At 35.6% G+C, this 20,882-nt stretch overlaps 1 protein-coding gene and 1 non-coding gene across 2 annotated transcripts in view; both read left to right on the top strand.

Annotated features, from left to right (window-relative positions):
* Positions 1–20,882, top strand: part of TSPAN7 (tetraspanin 7) — a 128,786-nt gene that overhangs the window by 24,237 nt on the left and 83,667 nt on the right. The gene's annotated exons all lie outside the window — the stretch shown is intronic.
* LOC135269980 (U7 small nuclear RNA) lies at positions 18,234–18,295 on the top strand. The gene has a single exon (XR_010338210.1). It is a non-coding gene; the product is annotated as a U7 small nuclear RNA (small nuclear RNA).

Here is a 20,882-nt window from a genome sequence, read left to right as displayed (position 1 = left end):
TTCTAAGACAGAAGGAAAGCTGAAGTAATTCAGGTACTGACAGGTAGCTTGTAACTGATAGGTGGAATATACATGATAATGAATGAAGGATAACACCTTTGAAGTGACTTCTGAATTTTACCATATTTTAATATTAATCTAAAGATTCTTAATTTTACTTGGACATGATTTGACCCCTGAATGATTGGCTGAGAGGAGTTTTTATATTGTAAAACAGGAAATCTATATTAACATTTCTCATAAAATACTGAGTTTTATGTCCACAAATTCTTGAATTCTCTTTGCATCTTCTAGGTCTTTTTTGTTCCTGAAGGTATAAAACAAAACTGACTGTTAGGAAGCAAAAACAGGATATATACTTCTTTCCTAAAGGATAATTTTCAGAATGTTGGTTGCATTGGTGGTTGAATTTAACCTTAGTTAGTAGCAGTTGTCTGCAGTAAAGTGGACGGGAACCCTTGATTCCATTGCTGAATCACCTTTTTAGAGTGAGAGGTTTGTCTTGACCACTAATTGCTATAATTGGAGCTTGGGAGATGGTTTGAGATGAGTCTTGGAATGATAAATGTGTCTATCTGCTTGGCAGGTGTTTTCTCTCTTTTCTTTTAATTCCCTTTTCAAGTCAAGGTAGTATTTGTAGTTGAGGTTTCTTAGGGAGTTTGCTAATGTGTCTCTAGAAGAAACAGAAAAGTTAGATAGAAGGGTGGTCTAACTTGATTTATGTTCTCATCATTGCGGTGTAATGAGAACACACCAATTCTTGCATGATGGCAAAAAATGAAGTAAGCATTGGAGCACTGAAACATTTAGAGGTTTCAACTACATGTTAATACTACAGGCTATGGGTCAGAATAACCGTAGGAATCTTGCTGGTTTTATTTGTGGGTTTATTTTAGGCAAACTATCAACAGTGCTGAAATGATACTCTGTGAAAAGGAAGAAAGAATGTACCCACAAATTTAAAATGCTGCATTTGCTAGTTTGCTTTTCTTAGCCGTATCCACCAATCAAGAATTGTTGGAGAAAGAAGTCATGTTGAATAACTCTGCCAATTCCACGATGTAATCTAGGGATGAATTGTGTCGCCCTGCATGGTAACCTTAGTATTTCATAACTGAGGATAAAAATGGTTTTCTAACTTGAGAAAAATCAGGACTCTTTTGGAAGAATATTTCAAATACCAGTAAAAGACTTTTTTGTTTGGATGTTCATCCTCTGTCTCTTCTTCCTTAGCTTCTTAGCCCAACGTGCTATTTTTATGTACTGGCAGTCGAGTTCCAGGAGTGATGTCTTATCCTGAAGTGATATTTTGAAATGGCCTTATTCTAGTTTTTGAAAGAAAGCATTAATAAAATGATCCCAGTTTATCGTTGTAATGGACTAGAATATGAACAAATACCTCAGGCATTTAAATTCCCATTTGTCTCTACTCTTCTTCACTGCATACTCTTTTCTACTGTTTACTTTCAGCATGCCTCTTGACGTGGAAGCCATTTTGCTAATGGATCTGTGACTATTTCACCCCCAGGTCGTAGCCAGGTTAACATTAGAAGGATGGATTGGATTTTCTAAGTTCAGAATTTCTATTTAGTGGTTCTCAAGCCTTTAGTTGCTTAGCTACTTCAGGTCACAATTTGGTGAAAGTACTTGAAGAGCAGTGCTAAACTTTCAAAACCTGGGGTATGAGACAGATTTGAAATATTGCTGTACCAGATTTGTGTCCTGATATTTTTCATTCAATTAGAATTTTCTCATGTCTTTAAAAATACCATTAAATGGCCATGATGAGGTTCATTTATTTAGCAATTTCCCTAATGTTATATATGTAGGTTGTTTCCACTTTTTTACTAATACAAGATTATGATTAGTAGCACTTAAATCTTTGTCTTCACATTTTGTTGTTTAATTAACTTGTGTTAGAATTAAGCATGAATATTTTTAAATATTGAAAACTTTTGCTAGAAGAGCTTTCTGAAAGGTTGCTTACCAATATCCCTATTAATTGTATAAGAAAATGTCAATCATAACCCACTGTTGCCATTGACAAAGGTTTTTTAAAATTCAGAATTTATAGATTTAAAGATGGCAAATGATATATCCCTTTTATATTATGAGGTGAAACTTAAAGAATTATTTGCATTTTATGGATTTTCTATTCTTTTGCTCTGGCTATTTTTCTGTTAGTGGTATTTGATATTTTTCTTAGAATGTTTATACATTAAAGCTATCAATCCATTGTTTTTGTTGCAGAAAACCAGATTTATCATTCCCCTCTTAATTTATGAGGTAGAAGCTAAATAAATTGTGCATTTGATAAAACATAAATTAATATATAGCTATGATGCTATACAGTAGGTTGACATTAATTTCCATTTACTTCTCTGTAAAGGCCTAACTGATGATAATTCTAAGGTATTGTGACTGGAAATTTCTGGTCTGATCTGGATTCTACTTTTTGCCAACATTCTTATGACACAACCCCTTACATTTCTGCAAAATACTATTTGGTCATAATGTATTATCCTTTTTCTGTTGTGGGATTTGATTTGCTAAAAAAATTTTTTTGTGGCAGGATCTCATTCTGTTGCCCAGGCTGGAGTGCAGTGGTGTGATCATGGCTTACTGCAGCCCTGACCTCCTGGGCTCAGGCAGTCCTTTCACCTCAGCCTCCTAAGTAGCTTGGAGTACAGATGTGCACTACTTTGCCTGGCTCATTTTTTATTTTTTGTAGAGATGGAGTCTCACTGTGTTGCCCAAACTGGTAATTTTGCTAAAATTTTAATTAGAATTTATGCATCAATTTTCATGGGGGTTGTTGGTGTATAATTTTCTTATAATGTTGGTTTTTGTAACAACAGAATGCTGGCCTCATAAACTGAATTAATAAGTGTTCCTTTTTATTCTGTTTTCTGGAAGTGATTATGTAGAACTGGTACCAGTCTTCCTTCGGAGATTTCACCAGTGAAACCATCTGGGCCTGGATTATTTGTGGGAAACTTTTTAACTATGATTTCAACTTCTTTAGTAGATATAGATCAATTTAGGTTGTCTGATTTTTTTTGAGTGAGCTGTGGTAGTTTGTGTCTTTCAAGGAATTAGCCCATTTCATCTAGGTTACTGAATTTATTGACATAACATTTTTAATAATACTCTTTGATTATGCTTTCAGTATCTTTTGAAGCTGTAGTGTTATTACCTTTCTCAGTACTCACATTGGTAATTCATGTCTTCTCTCTGCTTTTTCAAATCAGTCCAACTAGAGATTTATTAAGTTTGTGGATTTTCTCAATGAGCAAGTTTTTGGTTTCATTAATTTTTCTTCCTTGTTCTTTCATTGTCTTATTGTGTTGGTTTTAGCTCTGATCCCAGTTTCTTCCTTCTACTTGCTTTGGGATCAGTTTTCTCTTGTTTTTCTGATTTCTGAATGTAGAAACTGAAGTCATTGATTAGAGACCTTTCTTCCTTTCCCATATAGCGATTAAATGCTATAAATTTTTCCCTAAATACTGTTTTAGCTGCATCCCAAAATTTTTGATATGTTGTCTTTTCATTTTCATTCAGTTCAAAATTATTTCTAATTTCTCTTTTGATTTTTTTCTTTAATCCATGGATGACTTGGAAATGTATTATTTCATTTTTAAATAGTTGGAGGTTTTTCCAGATATCTTTCTCTTATTAATTTCTAAATTTATTTGTTTGTGGGAAGAACATACTTTGTATGACTTGAATCCTTTTCATATTTATTGGGTTTTGTTTAATAGCCAAGAATGTAGCCTATCATGACAGATATTCCGTTTTTGTTAGAAAAGATTGTGTATTCTACTGTTGTGGGGTGGAACGTTATGTCAACATTGATGTTTAAGTCTTTCATATCCTTAACTAATTTTTCTCAATACTTGTTCTATCAATCAAGAGAGTCTTTTTGAAATCTCCAGCTATAATTGTGGATATGTCTGTTTCTCCTGGCAGTTCTATCAGTTTTGCTTTATGTGGTTTGAAGCTCTGTTCTGAAGCATAATGTTTACATGTTTAGGATTGTTATGTCCTTGTGATAAATGGAGCCCTTTATCATTATGAAGTAAGTTTATCCCTGTTAATATTCTTTTCTCTGAAATGTATTTTGTCTGATATTAACACAACAACATAACCACTCCAGTTCTTTTTTGAACAGTGTTGGTATGTGTATTAATCTGTTCTCACACTGCTATAAAGAACTACCTGAGACTGAGTAATTGATAAAGAAAAGAGGTTTAATTAGGTCATGATTCCACAGGCTGTATAGGAAGCATGACTTGGGGAGGCCTCAGGAAACGTACAAGCATGGTGGAAGGCAAAGGGGAAGCCAGCATGTCCTACATGGCTGGATCTGGAAGAAGAGGGTGTGGGGGGAAGTGCTACACACTTTTAAACAATCAGATCTCATGGGAACTCACTCACTATCATCAGAACAGCAAGGGGGAAATCTACCCCATGATCCAGTCACCTCCCATCAGGCCCCTCCCACAACACTGGGGATTACAATTCAACATGAGATTTGGGTGGGGACACAGAGCCAAACCATCTCTTTTCCCATCCCAAATTTAAACCTATTTGTACCTTTATATGTAAAGTGTCTTTCTTGTAGCCAGCATGTAGTTGAGTCTTGCTTTTTAATTTAATCTGACAATCTCTGCCTTTTAATTGGGGTGTTTAGTCAACTGACACTTAATATAATTGTTGATATGGTTAGGTTCAAATCTATTATCTTGCCATATTTTCTATTTGTCCCGTCTCCTCTCTATTTCCTTTACCTACCTTATCTTTTATTATTTTTATGATTCTATTTTATCTTATCTGTTTGCTTATTAGCTATAATTCTTTATTCTGTGCTTTTATTGGTTGCTTTGTGGTTCATAGTATACATATTTAACTTATAAAAGTCCACCTTCAAGTGATAGTATATCACCTTGCTTATAGTCTATGAACCTTGTCATAGTATACAATACATCTATTTCTCCATTCCTACCCTTTTTTTCTATTGCTTAATATATTTTATTTTTATTTATTTTTAATTTTTGTGGGTACATTGTAGGTGTATATATTTATGGGGTACCACCACACTCCATTGTTATTATTTTTGTGTAGTCAGTTATATTTTAAAGAGATTTAAGTAAGAAAAAAGAATCTTATATTTTTCCAAGCAATTATTTCAGTGCTCTTCATTCCTTTACATAGACCCATATTTCTAATGTCATTTTCTTTCTTCTTGAACAACTTATATTAACATATTTTATGATTGATTGATAATTATATTTTCAGTTTTTATGTATCTGAAAAAATCTTTACCTTTGTTTTTGAAAGATCTCTTTGCTAGTATAGATCCTAGGTTGATAGTTGTTTTTATTTCTGTATTTTAAAGATGTTGCTCCTAGGTATTTTTGCTTATATTGTTTCTAATGAGAAGTATGTCATCCTTATCTTTGTTCTACCACATGTAACTTTTTTCCCCCTCTGGTTTTTAAAATTTTTTTCTTAATGATTTTTAGCAATTTTTTAATGATATATCTTGGTATAGTTCATGTTTGGCTTGGGGTTTGTTGAACTTCTTGAATATGTGGACTGATTGCTTGCATACAATTTAGAAAATTCTGACCACTAATTCTGCAAGTATTTTTTCTGTCCCACCCTTTTATGATTCCTTTTATGGAAGAATGGTATTTAGAAACTAGGGACTGGGTGCTAGGTATGTTTGTTGCTACTGGAGTGTCATTGCTTCTTGGCCCTAGCAATAGCTAAGAAATATATATGAGTGGACTAACTATGCAAACACACGTCTATATTTATCTGCTCTGGTTCAAAAGTTTGTCCCCTCCCAAACTCATGTTGAAATTAAATTGCCACTATAACAGTATTAAGAGGTGGGACCCTTAAGAGGTGATTAGGCTGTGAGAACTCTGCCCCATGAATGCATTAATGCTGTTATTGCAAGAATGGGTTTGTTATTTCAAAAGTGGGTTTCTTATAAGAGGATGGGTGTTGCTTCCTTTTGGCTCTCTCTTGCCTTCTTTTTGCCCTTTTGCCATAGGATGACACAGCAAGAAGGCCCTTGCCAGATGGCGGCACATTGATCTTGGATTTCCCAGCCTCCAGAACTGTGAGAACATAAATTTATGTTTTTTATGAATTATGAAGTCTCAGGTGTTCTGTTATAGCAGCACAAAATGAACTAAGACATTTTCTGAGCTTCTCTTTTTCTATTTATCTATTCATCTGTCCATCTATCCATTCATCTATAAAAAACTGTGAGTTCATACTGAAACCTTTGATTCTAATCCAATACACATGGTTCATTATAGCCTTCTTTCTCTGATGGTGAGAAACCTGGTTTTCATTATCTACAATGTATGTAAATATATTTCTGTATCTCTTAAATCCTAGTAGACATGGAGTAGTTTGAGAACTGCTAACCTGTTCCCTTGTAAGAAGCACATTTACTAACTAGAGTACTTCTGGGTACTGTTTTTTCCTTTTGTCTTAAAATACAGTTGCCAGTCAAGATGCTGTTTTACAGTTAATAAGGTTAGTTCTTTTCTTCCCCACCCTCTTCAGTGTGGTTACATTATTTACTTGTGATATAATTAGGTTCTTTTGTTAGTGTTTATATTCCATTTTGTCTCCTTCCCCTAAACACACTGGGTGTTTTTTTTACTGACTTATATTTTCAGTACATTAAACATGGCAATGCTTCTCAGAGTCAGGGCTATACAAAACAGTATACACAGAAGTGTCATTCCCTTTTCATTCCTAGCACTCCTTTCCAGTCCCCCGCTTTTTCATCCCTTTCATCTATTGCCTTAGATAACCAATATCTTTACTTTCTGGTTTATTCTTAATGTATTTATTTTGCACAATGAGAAGATATATGACTGTTTTCTTTCTTACATGAAGGGTAGCATACTACAGATACTTTTTTGTACTTTGCTTTTTAAAAATGTTTACACATTTATAAAAAATACAATTACATTTGTTTTTATGCAAGTAAAAATTGTATATATTCGAGGCAAACTATGTGATGGTTTAATATGTGTGTATATTGTATACTGATTTCCATAGTCAAATTAATTAACACATTCATTATCACCCATAGTTACCATTTTGTGCATGCATGGAGAGGCTGGTGGTGAGGACACTTAAAGTCTGTACTTTGCCTTTTTTACTTTTAACAGTTCATCCTGCAAATCATTTCATATCAGTTCATAGAGATCATCCTCCTTCTTTTTTTAATAGCAACTTGGTACTCCATCATGTAACCGTATCATAGTTTAGTTAAGCATTCTTCTATTTATGGACATTTAGGTTGCTTCCAATATTTTGTAATTGCAAACTGTTTTTAATGAATAATCTTGTACATACGTATTTTTTAATTGGAGGTGTTTTCTTAGTGCAGATTCCTAAAAGTGGGATTCCTGGGACAAATAGTTTTTTTGTCCCTCCATTTGCTTGAAGAATTTCTAATGTGTATTGGAAAATAGCAGCTTTTCTTTGCAATTCTTTTCTCCTATGGTTTTGAGCAAAGCAAAACCGAATTTGTACATGCATATAGATGAAGACTTTTTCCAGTGTCTGTTGTTTCAAATACATTCCTCCTAATATCTAACTTTTATCTCTTGAGCATTACATTTTTGCTATCATTTCTGCTCTTTTCTTTAATCATTTATTTTCATATAACTCATTACATATGTTCTGAAATATTCTCAATTCATAACTTGAGCTAAAATTTGAGGTCCTCATTGAAGTATAATTATCTGTATTTTGTCTTTTTGTTGTCAAATTAAAAAATACAACAAAAACAAGGTTATGTTAGAAGTAGTCAAATGAAGACAATTATTTTTTCTTCTTAACTGCAATTGGTACCAAGTGTACTGAAAGAAAATTGGTATAAGGAAAAAAAAAAACAGCTATGACTAGTCCTCCAGTAGCATGGAAAAATCAGACTTGCTCAAGTGGTGAAGAACCCTATGTTTGGTCTCAAATGGAACTTTGAATTGTTAAATTTAAATTATTAAACACAAACTATCAAGTTGGAATCAGTGACCTGAAAGAATCAGTCTTGAGTGTCCCAGAGGCCTTTCTTACTCTCTGCCTTCTACAGTTGTCTGTCCCTCTGCAGTGCTAGAGAATACAGTCTGCTTTTTATCTGGTTTGTGGTTATTTTTGTAGCTCTATAACTCTTTATGGGAAACTAATGCTCCTCTGAATTATATCTTGGAAATCAAATTTCCACTGGGGCATTTGCATCAAACTGCTCTTCTCACTGGCTCTTTGGTGCGAGATTTCCTTCCAAAATGACAGGTTGTGTGATCTGTGCTTTTACTGCCCTTTATTTCACAAAGTCATCTTTGATTTATTGTGTGTATCTGGGGGTAAGAGCACAGACGCAATGAGAAGCAAATGCCTTTATCTGCAGATAACAGCTTCCCTTATCTGCATGTTAAAATGGACAAGTGGTACTTTGCCCACTTGTGTGTCAGTTGCCTGCAAATGAAGCATTCTGTACATTTCAGATGATTGTTATCTTTACTTCCTTAATGCTGCTAATGGTCACTTGAGAGAGAAGAAAAATACTCCCAAATCTGAGATCCTATTTGGAAAGCAATATTGAGATCCTAATTATTTTCCTTACAACACTAATAGACTTAGGCAGTAAAATGAATAGCATTGTGAATTCTAGACTGCTTTACATGTAGAACTGTTGATATTCTGAAAGTTTACTTACTTTTTAATGTGGTAACGTATAACTTTAAACTGAAGTGCTTTTTAAAACCTAAGTAATTCTCATCTATTGGATGTAGGCCCATATTGAGGCTGATAAATTTCTTGGGGGAGCTTGTGATCTACACCCTTGCTACCCAAAGTCTATGCATTATCAACTTCATCTGGGAGCTAGTTAGAAATGCAGAATCCTCAGGTCTCACCTCAGACCTTCTGAACCAGAAGTTGCATTATTCACAAGTTCCCCGGGGGATTCAGGGGCACACTAAAGTTTGAAAAGCACTACCACAGAAGATGGAACATTTGTTTAGGAATCAGGTCATCTAGAATTCATTCCTGGTCCTTTTCATTCTTTTTTTCTGAAATAAGAACTTGCTTCTCAATTTTTCAAAGCTTTTATCTTCTTATATTTAAAACTGAGCTTTATCCAGGCTCATGGAAGATGAGCAAAGGGGTCATCTTGATATGAAGTCTGAAGAGACACTTTTGATCTAAATCTGGAAAAGAACATAAGTAAAAATTTGGCATTATTACTTTCTCTGTCCACCTACAAAAGTGCTTTTTGAGGCCTCAAGGTAGGACATAATCTGTTGGAAATATAGTCAATTCTCATAATTTGTGGATTCTGTATTTGCAAATTTGCTGACTTGCTATAATCTATTATTATTTGTAACCCCCAAATTGGTACTTCAGATGCTTTTGTAGTCACTCACAGACATGTACAGAGAAGTGAAAAAACTTGAGTTACCTGACATGCACATTCCCTGTTAAGGTCAAACAAGGCAATACTTTACCTTCTTATTTCAGCTCTCATACTATAAACAAGTATTTACTTTTTGTAGTCTATTTAGTGCTGTGTTTTCCCTGATTTTTGTGCTTTATATTGTTGATTTTGGTGTTTAAGGTAGTGCTGAAGGGCTGTCTAGTGTTCCTAAGCACAAGAAGGCTGTGATGTGCCTTACAGAGAAAATTTGTGTATTAGATAAGCTTCCTTTGGGTATGAGTTAGAGCAGTGTTGGCTGTGAGTTAATGATAATGAACCAACAATATATGTTAAATACAGTGTCTTTAAACAAACACACATAAAACAAGATTATGTATTGATTAGTTAACAAAAGTGTTGTGATCAGAGGCTTGAAGGAACCTACTTCTGTATTTCCCCTAAAAGCAATGGTTCGGTATTTGTTAATTCGATGTTTGTGGTGACTTCATAAAACATAAGTACTGTGAATATTGAGAATTAAGTATATGTTTAAAACACAATTAGACTAAGATTTTAACTGGGTATCATATTTTCTCTTTTGTGGATGATAGCAAGATTATCTTGTTATAAGAAATTTTGGGGTTGTACTCTGTGAGTATAATAATAATAGCTGGTAATTTATGAAAACATACTTCAGTATTTGGAAGCTTTCTTGGGATGGAAGCAATATTCCAGAGAGGCTTTTCTCTTCCTATGGGCAAGTTTTTATTCTTATAGGCATGGCACTTGAGACAATTGTACTGCAGTTACTTTTAAAACACCAATGTGTATGTTAAGCTCATTTTTGTTGAGTCTTGTCTTCTTTTTAGTCAACTTGCTGCATAAATATCACAGAACTCTGTGTCCTCCTCTCCTGTATCCATGATCCATGCAACTGCTTCAGTCCAGGTCCACATCATGTATTGCTCGGATCCTAGACTAGTATTCTAACTGTTCTTACCCACAGCCCACTCTCCAGTGCCGTCCATTTTGCAGTGTAGTAAATCTGATCCTATCTCTCCTCTGTGTGAAATCTCTAAGTGGCTCCCTGGGAAAAAGTTGCTTTGGGACAAAGTTCAAGATGCTCTAAGTTTTAACTCTTGATTTTCTTACCACTATGCTTGGAGACCTCTGACCACTTAATAACTCTTCCATCTCTGTGCCTTTCCATAATGTCCCTCTGTTTAGTATACCCTTTTATTTTTCTTCTACCAGGAAGTTGATTCCGGGCTAAGACTCTGCAAATTACCTCTTGTATTATTGTAGATTTTTAAAATTATTATTCTCCTGCTCCATTAGGCAGTAAGAACTTTGAGGAAAAGGAATGGTTTTGTTCAGCTTGGTGTCACTAGTGCCTTATATCTTGTATAGGAGTTTCTAGCCATGAGATCACTGGAAATGTTAAATACATTAGAATTTGGGGGTGAGTCTAATTTGACTACTGTTATAACAAAGTGACTTTGGATCAGCAGCCCTATTCTGCATCAGTTCTGATATCACTAATCTTTAAGAAAACCCAGTATAGAATCCACAATAAGCATTCAATCCTGGAAAATATGAAAAAAAGCAAAGTGAATAAATTAGTTATAAAGTTCAATAAAACAGTAGCAACTTATTTTATATGGTCAATTGTCTTAAAACAAATGATGCTTTGTGTAACGTTTGTTTAAGAAGTAACAAATGTAAAATAAATTAATGCAATAAAGTATTCATACTCTAAATTTTACTTCCTGCTTTCCCTGATTCATACAATGAGTAATATACAGCAATAGAAATGAATGAATTATTGCAATACACAACACTGTGGATGAATGTTATTAATATAATAAGTTAAAGTAAGTCACCCAGGATTGTATGACAGGAATGTATCAAAGTCAACACAATACATGGTTCTTGATAGTAGTTTTCCTGGAATGAGGGAAGCAGGGGAAGGGGATGGAGGTGACTGCATAGGGAGATGTAAGTTATTATCAGTGTTCTAGTCTCTGAGTTGGGTAGTGGGTTCATGTGTGTATGTGCATATTAATATAATAAACACAAGAATGCCATGAGGAGTCCTCATGAATCGAGGATTTTGATTAATAGGATTTATCCAATTCTCTTTACCCAAGCTTCATACTTATTTTTTTTTAAATCCTATTTGGAAATGTTAGGGGAGCCGCCACCTCTTTATCCTCTCTTGAATATGAATTAAGCACATATGTAAGAATTGTACATATTTTGTATGGGAAAGAAGGGGAACAAAATGACCAAATATAAAATGTAATATTAATGGTGAATTTAAAGACAATAGACATTATGAAAATGATAAAATAATGGGAACATTGCACAAATAGCCAGCCTTTTTTGAGTCAGTCAAGTACTGGGGATGTGGAGATGAATTGCAAGCAGGTTTAATGGAGTCCCCCATTTTGCAGTGCTTGCATTAGCTTGCCCTACATTTTCTTGGCAGCAGGAAGCAAGCAAAGGGCACTATTCAAAGAAAAGCAACTGTGTGAGACTTGTGAGAAAAATATGCATCCTGTTTCTTCCGTGTTCCATATCATAGAAAGAAAGCTTTGCCTTCCAATTTTGTGAGAAATACCCTTCATTTGAAAATGATTTTTACATTTCTCCCAGTAGCACTCCCATGCTCAATTTCTTGTCAATCCTACATTCTCTTTTCTGCTAGAATCCTTGAAATCTCTTTCTAGTAGCAGTTGGTGCAAGACAATGTGCATTTATTTTGGTGGCAGCCTTTTCTAGTTTTCCTGCCAGAATGTCTGCCTTCACAATGAACTAGTTTTAAGGCACTTTAGATTTCAGCTGATTTCCAGTATCAGAAGTGAACAGACAAAATTCTGAGAATGAAATCTCTTTTTAGGCAGAAACTTTAGTTACCCTCTTGGCAGAGTCCAGAGAGACGAATCAAGCATTGCTTGGATTCTCAAGTCATTTAAAAAATCATATCATGAGTATCTTCCTGTCTCCTTGGTGATATATGACCATTTTCCTCCTGGAAGAGCTGTTCCATATGTTTTTAGTAACAGCAGGAGAGGATAGATATTTGGGTGAGCTGTGTACCCAGCTGGAAAGCCTAAACATACAAAGGGTCTTAAGTTTCCCTTGATCTTGTTTTTCTCCCCAACCCCCTACATTCTTTTTTTGTAAAGCACAGAAATGGAAGGCCCAGTTGTGAAAAGCATCTCACTTTGGGCTTACTGACTGCCATTCACTTCTTTGGCCCTTTGTTCTGTTTCTTCTATCAGCAAGGGAAGCACATAAGCTCTGCCAGCTGTTTGTCATTTCCAGAGATATTATGCTGTTTCTGTCTCATCTGTCCAGCCCAGCTAAGAGTGGAATCTTACAATTTGACAACCTATAAATAGGAGGCCTGAGAGGGTATAATTTAGCAATTGTTTTCCAAGCCTCATTTCTCTCGCCTACATAGCTAGCAAATGTCATAGACTTATTGCTTGATTGAATTTGTGTAGTTTCTACAAAAAAGTGATGTTCTTTTCTTAAGATGCTTTACATTCTTTCTAATAGCAATGGGCATTACATTAGCACCTCCCTTTCAAGATCACATAGCCAGGGCTTTGAATGAACTGTGGCTTTAGAGCAAGATTTTTTGAGATAGTGGTAGTGGTGTTTTCATGAAATAGGTTAACTTGTCTGTTTAAACCAAACTGTGACCTCATGAACACCATCATCCAAAAAAATCAGCCAGCATTATATATACATTAGATTGAACTCTATAAATTTCCCTTCATTTAGGGAAGTCCCTTGAGTAGACATTTGGTCTGCCCTTCCCAAATCTCCTTTGCAGAAGGTGTCCCCTCATGAATACCGCAGCATAGGGATCAATACTACAGGGTAGAGTATAGAAGAACATGATACTCTGAAATAGGCATGGAAACTGTATGTGAAAATATGCAGTTGTTAATAAGCAGGTATACTTCTCTTTCTGGAAGTACATATCATATAGGGTATATCATACAGATAGGATGATATTATTTTGGGACTTAGCTAATCACATAAAACTGCTCAAACATGAGTCAGGGGAGTCATTCCTAAGAACACAATGGTAGAGACTGTGGTCCCTGCCATGGGGTAAGTATAGTTGTGGGAGAAGCCCCAGAATAGAGACTCTACAGATGTATCTTAAAGGGTGTTTTACTAAAAGAATTTCCATTTAAAAACTCGTAAAATTTACATGAAATAAATATAAATGCAATTAGTAATTATGGAAATTGGCATAAGTCATCTACCATTTAATTTATCCCCATTGACACAAATATGTATCCTCCATGTTTTTCCTCTAACTGAGCATAAAAATGTTTTATGTTTTTGTGTGTGTTTTGAAAGATACACTGGCCACATAGCACTTCATGGAACTGAATTATAAGATACATTTACTGGTAAGGGAATGATTAGCTATTGTTGTATAAAAATCCATCCCCAAATTTAGCAGCTGAAGACAATCATTTATTTGTTCACAATTAGGTACGTTGGTAGTATGGGCTAGGCTCAACTGGGATGACCCATATCCGTTCCTCATGGTGTCATCTAGGCCTATTCATGCATTTGGGCTTTAGCTGGGGTGGAGCACTACATTCTCTCCCATCTTTCAGGAGGCCAGCCTAAGCTTTTCACATCATAGCAGACGAGTTCTCAGGAGTAATGAACAAGCACTCTTCATGCTTCTATCTATATAACATTGCCTCATGTCTCACTGGCCAAAGCAAGTCACATCACCAAGCTCAGTGTCATTGTGGGAGGGGAGACTACGCAAGGGCTTACATATGGGGAGGTGTGACTTACTGGGATTGTTAATGTAGTCATCCCCCACAGTGCACATTTTAGTTGCTAAATGCTTTTAATATAAAATGAAAGTAATACTACTAGTTGCTGTGATGAGGTATGAGAGCTGAGCATGAAGAAAAAACAAGTTTCTGCAGTAGTATGATGTATGTGCTTTCTGAATGAGTAACCATAGGGCAGTCTGACACAGGAATTTTTATGATAAATGTCTTAAGTATAATACCTAATCACTTTTGTGTATTTTTAAAAAATCATCAAAGGCAGTGAATAAGTATAAGTAGACTAGTCTACATAAAAATGAACTCTCATATGGCAAACAGTATAAATAAGGAAAACACAAGCTGGGAAAATTATTGATAATAGACAAAAGCATAATATTTCTAACAATTAACAAGAAAGACAAATATGCCAATAGAAAAATCAACAAAGGTCATGAATGGGATATTTACAAAGAAGAAATATAAATATGCACATGGCTGCCAATAAACATCCAAGAAAACATTCAATTTACCAGTAGTCAAAGGCAAACAAAAGTTTCTGACAAATCTCAATTCTTGATATATTTTCATTGCACTTACATAATATAAAAGCAGGGTAAGAGAATGGAGAGGTGGGCAGGAAGAGTTGCAACTTTAGAGAAAGTGAAGAGGGAAGAAGGCCTCTTAAAGGTGGTAACATTGAAGCAAGGCCTGAATGCAGTGAGGGCACAGGCCATGTGCTCCAGAAGTGTTCCAGGCTGAGGAAAGAATAATGACAAGCAGCGAGAAAGCCAGCTAGTATGTGACTACAACCACTTGCGCTGAGTATTCGGGAGTAAGTTGATATTCTGTACTAAATTATTCAGATAGACACATTCAGTGTGATAAGCAAAAAAGCGGAGGTTGCAACCCACAGAATGGGATAAATTTTTGCAAATCATATATCTGAAAAGGGGCTTGTATCAACAATATATGAAGAATTCTTACAAGTCAATATTAAAAAGGCAAATAATTCAATTAAAAATGGGCAAAGAATCTAAATAGACATTTCTCTAAAGCAAGTATACAAAAGGTTAATAAACACAGAAAATACATATTATCATTAACCATTGGGAAAATGTGAATCAAAACTACAATGAAATACCACTTAATGCTCACTAGAATGTCTAATAAAAAAGAAGCATTGGTAAGGATGTGGAAAAGTTGTAACCCTTCTAAATTGCTGGTGGGAATGTAAAATGCTGCAGTCACTTTGGGAAGTCTGACATTTCCTTACATAGTTAAACACAGAGTTACCATGTGATCCAGTAATTTCACTCCTAAGTTTATACCCAATAGAATTGAAAACATGTTTTCTTACAAACACTTGTGTATAAATGGGCATTTGGGGGCATTATTCATAATAGCTCAAAAGTGGAAACAACCCAAATGTCCATCAACTGATAAATAGATAAATAAAATGTGATATATACATACAATGGAATATTATTTGGAAATTAAAAGGGATGAAGTACTGATTCATGCTATATAATGGATGAGCCAGTCACAAAAGATCACATATTATATGATTCCATTTGTATAAAATGATCCAGAATAAACAAGTCTATAGAGCCAGAAAGTAAATTAGTATTTGCCTAGGACTAGAGGATGTGGGGTGAATTGGGAGCAACAGTTAAGGGATGTAAGGTTTCTTTAATGTTAAATAAACATATATCAATTTGTTATGAATTTAATATTTTAAAAGGGATTAGAAATTAGACTAATTCCCTTGAAAAAATAATAAATTCTTAAGACATTAAAATATTTTATGTAACATTAGGTGGAGACTAGAATTACAAAGAGGCAGGACCTAGCCCAACTTGGGGGTGAAAGAGTTGAAAAATGTAAAAGATAAGACATCAGTTGAATTTGGTCTTGGTACCCAGACAAGCCAGAGCTACAGCCTTCTTCAAGGTATTAGGTCAGAGTTTTCTAGGATAGTAGCTGATATAGTAAGTATGATCTTTTCATTTTGGAATCCTGAATCCTAAGTCCATAATATTGGTAACTTACAACTGGGAGGTGATGAATGCAACACAAGACATCCACCCCCAACATTTCTGCCTCACCAGAAGCTACTGCTGTGATTCCCATACCTAATGTGGCTCCCTTCATGAAGGTGTACTTAAATTGGAGGTTGAACTTTTTTTCCAGTGGAAGCATTTTTTTTTTTTTTTTTGAGACAGAGTCTCAGTCTGTCACCAGGTGCCAGGCTGGAGTGCAGTGACACAATCTCGGCTCACTGCAACCTCCGCCTCGCGGGTTCAAGCAATTCTCCTGCCTCAGCCTCCCGAGTAGCTGGGACTACAGGCACATGCCACCACGCCCAGCTAATTTTTGTATTTTTAGTAGAGACGGGGTTTCACCATGTTGGCCAGGATGGTCTCGATCTCTTGACCTCGTGATCCGCCCGCTTCGGCCTCCCAAAGTGCTGGGATTACAGGCTTGAGCCACTGTGCCCAGCCAAGCATTTTTAAATGATTAGATTTTTTTATAATGTCAACTTTATTGTAAATCTGTTTTGATTAGACATTTAAGACCATTTATAACATTGTTTAATGAGGAAATGTGTCCAGCTTTCAAACAAAAGATTTAGAAATGATCTTTTGGAAATGCAAATTTTTTGTGAGCTAAAACTGCCTACATTTCAGAGCTCCTCTCTGAGTCTTGGTGTGGATGTAGAGAAGGACAGCCTGAGAAAATAAGATAAGGGACTCCAGTTCTTCTTTTACATTAATATATAGTCAAGTTCCTATTCTAGCATTTGCTGCTCTGATTTTCTGAGAACTACTTTAGAAGTCTGCACTTAGCTTCTTAGATATGATTTGCATTCAGTTGACACCCCAGAACTCACATGTATGATGAATTTCATTAATCTAGTGATTTGTTAAAAGAGTTTGAATTAAATGCTCCTTCATGCTCCAGAGACTGCATTTGGGCTGCTCTGTATTGGTTGCCGCAGTTTCTCTAAGGGTAATGATGTAAAAACCAAAAGACAGCTAGGAATGAAAGATAATTCAGAGACCTGTGGGTACATTACAGATCTTGAAACCAAAAAAGAGTGTAGCTTTATTTAGATGTCTCATCACTTTTTTTCCTCTCTTTAGTTTTCTGAAGACAAATGATACTCTCGCTGTGCTTCGATTTCTTACTCTATAATAGTAGTTTTCACTTAGATGAGCCTCAAGCACCTGGAGAGCTAGTAAACATGCAGGTACCCGGACCCCACACACGGAGCTGCTAATTGAGTGGGCCTGTCGTAGGACTGGAGAATCTGCAATTCTAACAAGCACCCAAGCAGTACTGCTGCTGCTAGACCAGTGAGCACACTTTTCATAGCATTCATCTGTAATATTTAGAAAGCTACTTTCAACTCTAATTTTCTATAATTCTGTGATTTCATGTTCTGACATCTGAGGCATCTGTGTGAAACCAGACGTGAGCATTGACGATTGAACTTGCCCAACCATTTTTAGGACTCACCTTCTTCCTGATCCTGCGGAAACCAAAATGTGGCTATGTTTAGTGTCTGCAGAAAGACTGGTCTCTGGTCTAGTTTTAGCCTTGAGAAAAAAAAGGTGGGAAAGAGAAGAACCAATTCTGAGTTAGAATTAAGATTACCAAATGAGTATTGAATGGGTTCAAAGCTATCTTTTTATTTCCCAGGCACCCCCAAACTCTAGAATCCCTTGAATCTTTCCTGATTTAGCCTGGCCCCTGGTAGGGAAGGACCCCAGCCTTTAGGAAATATGAGGGAATTGCAGAAATAAAGCAAAGGGGAGGGAGGTTAGAGTGTTGTAAGAAATAAGTCGAAGTAAACTGGAGACACTAAGCTTTCAGTTCCTTTAAACATCTGTTTCCTTTGGGCAATTCACACTTCCAGAAGAGTTCTTGAGATGCCATTTAAAGAGAAAAAACAGTAGTGTTATAGCTCTTTTAGAATTTGTCTAGCAGGCTTTCTGGTTTTTACCAGAAAGCTCCCTGCCAAAAAAAAAAAAAAAAAAAAAATTAAAGAAAAAAAAGTGAGATAAGTGAACTGTTAGCATATACCAAAGTTAGGGTCTTGAGAACCTAAGATTTTAAAGCACTTGACTGCTGACTCCAGTCCAATGCAGGTAGCCCTCACTTCAGAAGACAGTGTTTGGTTTAAGTGAGGCAGTTCCACTGCCTTTGTTTTCTGGCCATTTCTTAGTAGTTAAGAACTATGTGGTAAATTTCCTTGGTGCCATTGCTGAACTTCTTTTAGACAACTCTTAAGAAATGTGTGAAAGTTGAAAAGTGGTCTGTTTTCCTTTATTTTATATATATGGTATTATTCAATGTGTCTTTATTACATTTTATTTTTAAAATTTTAGCTATTTTTTTCATTTTATTGTACTAGCCATACATAATTGAATAATTAAAAATTACTGCCTGAAAGAAAATTTCCCACAGTTCCATTAATCAGAGATAACTTCCTTTAACATTTTTCTGTGTATCATTCCATACATTTTTTTCAGTGATTAGTATCCTTATTTTCCACAAAATGGAGACCTGCTATCCAATAACTTAACCACTTTTTCCTGATAACATTATCAGAGATATTTTCTCATTTCACTCAATATTTTGCTATGCCACAGGACCCCATTGTATGAATATACCATCCTCTAGGTAATCAGTGCTCTCTTTTGCTATTAAGCAATGTTATGATGACCTTTCTTGCACGTGCATTTTTCACATGAGTGTCCATTACTTCCCAAGGATAAATCCTTAGAAGCTGAATCCTGGGTTAGAGGATAAACACTCTGTAAATGCTTTTGATATGCAGTACCAAATTGCCCTGTAGAAATGAACCTGTTCAGCAGTGTCTGATGAGTAATCTGCATGTTTCAAAATGAGCTTTCAATATTTTTAAGAAGCGACTTTGTGACATTAGTGAATTTAAGTGTTGGTTTTTGAATGAAAGCATTAGCAAGCTGAATGTATATGAAGTGGTATTGGGGAGTATTATTTGGAGCTGTCTCTCTTCATACAACCTTTCTGCAGCATTTTTGCACTGCCTCAATAATAAATCAGTTCTATTATTGGTGGAAGATAGTCAGAGAGACTCTGAAATGTTTACCATCAGGCTTCCTCTGTGTTTAGGAGCTACATGTATGAAACTATTTTTCCTCAAATACTATTTTATATTTATCTCTGTATTTGAAAAGCTTGTGCAGCCAAGTGTCTGTTCTCAAATTTCAGGACTGCATTCATTTTTGATTTCCTGTTTTAAATATTTTTTGAATTAATACATTTCTGTGCATGGTGCTTGGCGTGCAGCTTTAAATATATATATATATTTAAAATATATATATATATTTAAAGCTGCATGCCAAATATATATATATATATATATATTTTTTTTTTTTTTTAAGAAAAATCCAAGGACCTCTATCTCCTACAAGGCTACAGAGAACCTTTGAAAAAATATTCTTTATCTTCTAAGTGAGACAGTGACATACTCCTTTGAAAATAAAAATTTGGAATTCTAAAGCTATTCTTGCCAATTCCTGCAAATCCAGTGTTCAGATTTCACACCAGGTTATTAACAATGACATGGATGTCTGAAATGATGGAGAGAGGGGTGGACACAGCAATAAAGAATGTCGCTAGGTTATGTTAAATTTCCCTCTTGGACCTCAAAAAATGCCCCTTTGGCCAGAGCTGGAAAAAGTTCCATTATAGGCTGGGTGCTGTGGCTCACGCCTGTAATCCCAGCACTTTGGGAGGCCAAGGCGGGCAGATCACGAGGTCAAGAGATCGAGACCATCCTGGCCAACAATGGTGAAACCCCGTCTCTACTAAAAATACAAAAAAATTAACTGGGCGTGGTGGCACGCACCTGTAGTCCCAGCTACTCGGGAGGCTGAGGCAGGAGAATTGCTTGTACCCGGGAGGCGGAGGTTGTAGTGAGCCGAGGTCGCGCCATGGCGCTCGAGCCTGGCGCCTGGTGACGGAGTGAGACTCTGTCTCTCAAAAAAAAAAAAAGTTCCATTACAAAAAATAAGAGGGAGTACAAAAAGTCAGAGATTTTTGTACTAAAAATGTACAATTGGCATTTCAAAGAAAGTTTTATCTGATTGTGAATTATTTGGGGTTCTTGACAGAAACTGGCTTGACAGTTTATCCAACAAACATTACTAAGGCATGTTCTGTGTCATATCTATTGTTTTAAGCATTCTATAAATATCAACTAATTTAATACCATTCTGTGAGCTATGGGTACTCATATTAGCCCATTTCACAGATATGGAAACTGAGGCACATAGCAGTTATATAAGTTGTCCAAGATCACTCAGCCAGTGAGTGGCAAAGCCAGCAGCCAAACCCAGGCAGCCTAATTCAAGATTCTGTGCTCTTAATTACTTAGCTATGCTACATGGCATATATAAACATACACACTGTTACAGCAGTGATGGTTTTTAGGAAATGTTAGCTTATATTTTTGACAGGAGGAAACTGGTCACTATTATTCTCTAATAGACCACAGTTATCACCCTTGACTGCACGTTAGAATCACCTGGGGAGCTTTCAAAACTCAAGTAACC

The sequence above is a fragment of the Aotus nancymaae genome, unplaced genomic scaffold (assembly GCF_030222135.1).
Source record: "Aotus nancymaae isolate 86718 unplaced genomic scaffold, 86718_ANA_hifiasm-v0.15.2.pri h1tg000058l, whole genome shotgun sequence".
Lineage (NCBI taxonomy): Eukaryota > Metazoa > Chordata > Mammalia > Primates > Aotidae > Aotus > Aotus nancymaae.
This window is presented reverse-complemented; position numbering and strand designations above follow the sequence as displayed.